This window comes from Phyllostomus hastatus, unplaced genomic scaffold (genome assembly GCF_019186645.2).
Source record: "Phyllostomus hastatus isolate PE091 unplaced genomic scaffold, TTU_PhHast_1.1 phas_contig_34, whole genome shotgun sequence".
Classification (NCBI taxonomy): Eukaryota; Metazoa; Chordata; class Mammalia; order Chiroptera; family Phyllostomidae; genus Phyllostomus; species Phyllostomus hastatus.
Window position 1 is genome coordinate 262947 of NW_025333857.1, and position 4971 is coordinate 267917.

The window sequence follows — 4971 nt, forward strand, 5'->3', positions numbered from 1 at the left end:
GATTGAAAAGATCACAATGAAATGGAAAAAAATTCTGTGTTCATGGATTCAAAGAGTCAACTTAGTTAAAATTGCCATATTAATCAAAGCAATATACAAGTTTAATGAAATCCCCATTGAAATTTCAATGTCATCTTTTAAAGAAATGGAAGAAAAGTCATCAGATTTCTATAGAATCACAAAAGACCCTGAAGATCCAAAACTTTTAATCCTCAGAATAAAAGAATGAAGCCAGTGGTATCACAATGCCTGACTTTAAATTATACTACAGAGCTAAGATAATCAAAATAGCATGGTATTGGCAGAAAAACAGACACATAGACCAGTGGGACAGAATTGAGAGCCCAGAAATAAAACAACATATATATTGGCTAATAATTTTTGATAAAGGAGCCAAAACCATACAATGGAGAAAAGAAATTCTCTTTAATAAATGGTAGTGGGGAAATTGGAAAGCTACATGCAAAAGAATGAAACCAGATTAGTTTATCCCCATGTACAAAAATTAATTCAAAGTGGATCAAGGACTTAAATAGAAAATCTGAACAGTAAATTACATAGAAGAAAACATAAGTACTATACTTATGGACCTTGGTCATAGAGAATAGTTTATGAATTTAACCCCAAAGGCAAGGTAAGTAAAGGCAAAAATAAATGAATGGGACTATATCAGTCTAAAAAGCTTTTACAAAGCAAAAGAAACTAACAACAAAACAAAAAGTCAACTGACTGAATGGGAGATGATATTTGCAAATAACAGCTCTGACAAGGCAATAATATCCAGAATATATAAAGAACTCATTAAACTCAACACCAGCAAACTAAAAATCTAATGAAAAAATAAGCAGAGAACATGTACAGATAGATACCTCTCCCAAGAGGTTACACAGATGGCCAACAGATATAGGAAAAGATGCTCAACTTCATTAGTTACTAGAAAAATGCAAATCAAAACTATGAGATACCACCTCACGCCTGTTAGATTGGCTATAATCAACAAGACAATAATAACAAATGTTAGGGAAGTTGTGGAGAAAAGGGAACCCTCGTTCACTGCTGGTGGAAGGTAAACTGGTACAACCACTATGGAAAACAGTCTAGCTGTTCCATCAAAAAACTGAAGGGACAAACAAAGGAACACAAATAGAGGACTCATGGGCATGGACAATGGTGGAGGATTGACTGTGAGGGGGGCGGGGTAGGGGAGAGCAATAGGGAAAAGATGGGACAACTGTAATTGAACAATAAAAAAAGAAAAAACAAAACAAAAACAAAAACAAATTAAGAATCAAGTTACCACATGACCCGGCAATTGCTCTCTTGGGTATCTACTCAAAAAACTGGAAAACATTTATTCGCAAAGATATATGCATCTCTATGTTCACTGAAGCATTATTCACAGTGGCCATGGCATAAAGACAATGAAAGTGTCCTTCAATAGCAGATCAGATAGAGAAGATGTGATACATATATACAATGGAATACTACTCAGCCATAAGAAAAGATGAAATATTGCCATTTGCAACAACATGGATGGACATCAAGAATGTTATGCTAATCAAAATAAGTCAGTCAAAAGAAGCTAAGAACCACATGATTTCATTCACATGTGGGGTGTAAAATTCACAGACACAGATAATAGTATGGTCACAGACACAGATAATAATATAGACATAGATGGAAGGAAGTAGGGGGGAGTAATGAGTAAAGGAGGCCAAATACATAGTGCCAGAAGATGATTTGACTTTGGGTGGAAGCACACAGTGCAATAGACAGATCATATGTCATAGAAATATACACTTAAAACTTATATGACCCTATTAACCAAATTCACCTTCATAAATTTAATTAAAAAAAAAGAAGAGAATCTGTGACCTTAATATTGTGGGAGCTGGGTGGAGGGGATAGGGTTTGGTTATAAAAATGCTAATATACAAACCAGCTCTAAAGAGAAGATATGAGTGATATCTCATTTTGGGATATCAAAAATATTAAATTTTTTATCTGACTAAGAAATTATCCAGAGGATGAATTTTAGATGTAAACTTCTTATATTTAACTATAAATTCTACCTCAGGTTCTGCCCATATTCTCCTGGTTTCATTGCTGCTGAACTGGGCTAGATGTTAAGCTGAGCTGTGTTACCAAAGAGAAAGAGTTCTACCTGGTGCTGCTAGAGTCAAACACTAAACGCTGAGAACTGCGGTGAGGAAAGACTGGCTATTTTATTATTAATGGCACCACCCAGGAGCATGGAAAGCCAATGCTCAAAAGTCAGAACTCCCTGATAGCTATAGGTTACAGATGGTAGAGGCCAAAATCAGAAGACACCATGGGTTAGGGGATTTAAAGTCATACTGGAAGTTGATTGGTTGGAGGTGAGGTAAGGGTAATTAATTATATCTTCAGGTCATTTTTTAGGGGAGCATAAAATTTTATTGACAGGTCAGAAGAGGAGACAGAAGTAAAGGTCCCACCCTTCCCATGGCCCTACCCAAAAGCATGCATCCCTCTGCTGGAAGCAGGAGGCCAGAGAGGTTGCTGGACTCAGGCAGTCTTGGTAGTGGGTACATTGTTGTAATAGGCACCCTGGATCTCATGCAGGCTGTGGTAGGTAGCGATCTCCTGCTCCAGCTGTGTCTTGGTATGCAGAATCTGTTGGGACTCCAGGTTCTGCTGTTCGATGTCAGCACGAATGTCACTCAACTGGGCTTGATAGTGCTGGTCAGCATCTATATCTGTGCCAGCTAGGGTCCAAAACAAGATTCCATTTCTGCCAGCATGTCTTTGAGGGCAGCTTTCATGCTGAGCTGAGACTGCAGATCAATCTCCAGATCCTTGAGGCTGAGGCACAGGTCAGTGACCTCTGTCTTGCTAGTCTTCAGTTACTCCATGTGGCCAGTGACCTTCCGGTTCAGCTCTTCAACCTTCCTGATGAACTGGGCTTCAGCACCTTTCCAGTTCTTCTCAGCCATGACCTCATATTGGCTTCTCATGTCACTCAGGATCTTGGCTAGATCAGTGCCAGGATTGGAATCCACCTCCACACTGACCTGGCCACCCACCTGGACACTGAGGACACTGATTTCCTTCTCATGGTTCTTCTTCAGGTAGGCCAGCTCTTCCTTGAAGCCTTCAATCTGCATCTCTAGGTCGGCTCTGGCCAGATTCAGCTCATCCAGCACCTTGCAGAGGCAATTGATGTAAGCCTCCATGCTCATGCACAGGGCCTGATCCCTCTCATACTTGGTTCCAAAGTCATCTGCAGCCAGGTGGGCATTGTCAACCTGCAGGACAGCGTTGGAGTTCTCAAGACAAGAATCTTATCCTGCAGCTCCTCTGTGGTCTGGTAGTAGTGGCTGTATGGCAGGTGGGCCCAGGCCTTTGCTTCTGATACCACCTCTTCTAGGCATGGGTCTTTACCTCTAGGTCGCTGTTGGCTGCCTCCAGGGCATGCACCTTCACCAGGTAGGAGGCCAGGCGGTTATTAAGGTTCTGCATGGTGATTTTCTCATTGCCCACCAGAAGCCCCTGGGAGCTGATCATGGTGCCCATGTAGCTGCTGCCATAGCCCTCAGAGGAGGATGAGGACACAAAGCGGGCAGAGGACACAGACATGCCACGGCTGCCTGAGCTTCTGTGGTTGCTGGGCATGAGGTAGGCGACCCCGGATCTAAAGTGCACAATGTGGCTGCCCATGCTCCAGAAAGACGAGAAGGCGAAAAACTGACAATAGCTGTAGGAAGTCATGCTGAAAGAGGAAGTGGAGACACTAGTCAAAGGAGCTATGGTTGGCCTGAGGAGTCATATTTCTTCAGGTCTTAACTTCAGCTCTGAGGTCTTTTCTGGAGTTCCTGTCTGATTTTATGGAATAGTATGGAGGGTGGGGGGTGTTGTCATTCTACCTTAGGGCTCAGCATCTAAAACATAATTTAGGTCAAGATATTATCTTGAGCTTAACCAAAACCTGCACCTTGTGACCCTTAGGGCATGGCAGATGTTTCTGGTTGCTTCAGGGGGTTGGTGACTAGTAAGGGAAAGAGCTAAGGCTTATAAAGTAAGCTGTGAAAAAAACTGAATAAAGTGCTGGGGCTACATGTTAAATTAAAATTCTATGTTAAATCAGGACCCTTGGTTTCAGCTGAAAGGCCTCATAGCTACTTGATGCTCCTTTCTCTGGACCTTGGCCTATAAAGAGAGAGGGTGCCCTTTGAACAGAAGCCACTGCCATCTGCTGTCAGAGCTTAAGGAGAAATCAGCTCTAGTTAGCTGGGAAATGCTGAGCTCCTTCTCTCTTCCCTCAAAAATCTTCACCTTAATAAAATGTGGAAGTGAGTGTCAGTTACTGATGTACACAGACTCTCTTCTTAAGTCAGGGGGAAAGGTAGGGAAAGACTGATATGATGCCTCATTTTACAGATATATGTAGAGGCACTGTAATGTGTAAGACACTGTGTGAGGCACCGTTCAGTACATACATGAGAGTCTCTGCCATGGAGGAATTACAATCTAGTAAAGACTAGAGAATATCAGGATTTTCACAGGGGCAATATTTAATAAACCTTTTTCCAAATCAAGTTCAAATTAAGTGAGATACAAAAACTGACACAAAGGTAAGATAAAGAAACTATCTTTGTGCCCTGGCTGGCGTAGCTCAGTGGATTGAGCGCGGGCTGGGAACCAAAGTGTCCCAGGTTCGATTCCCAGCCAGGGTACATTCCTGGGTTGCAGGCCATAACCCCCAGCAACCGCACATTGATGTTTCTCTCTCTCTCTCTCTCTCTCTCTCTCTCTCTCTCCCTCCCTTCCCTCTCTAAAATAAATAAATAAAATCTTAAAAAAAAAAGAAACTATCTTTGTTATGATAGAACTGTTGAAAAACATGGCTTAAATTTGAGGCAACAATGGGATTCCTAATAATACAATCAGAATTAAATGTGTCCTCCAAATCACAATCTCCCTCATTGCCTG

The 4971-nt window shown here is 41.6% G+C and overlaps 1 pseudogene; it reads right to left on the reverse strand.

The window, feature by feature from the left end:
- Nucleotides 1-2547: 2547 nt before the first annotated feature.
- LOC123820179 lies at nucleotides 2548-3750 on the reverse strand (annotated as a pseudogene).
- Between the last annotated feature and the right edge of the window lie 1221 nt (nucleotides 3751-4971).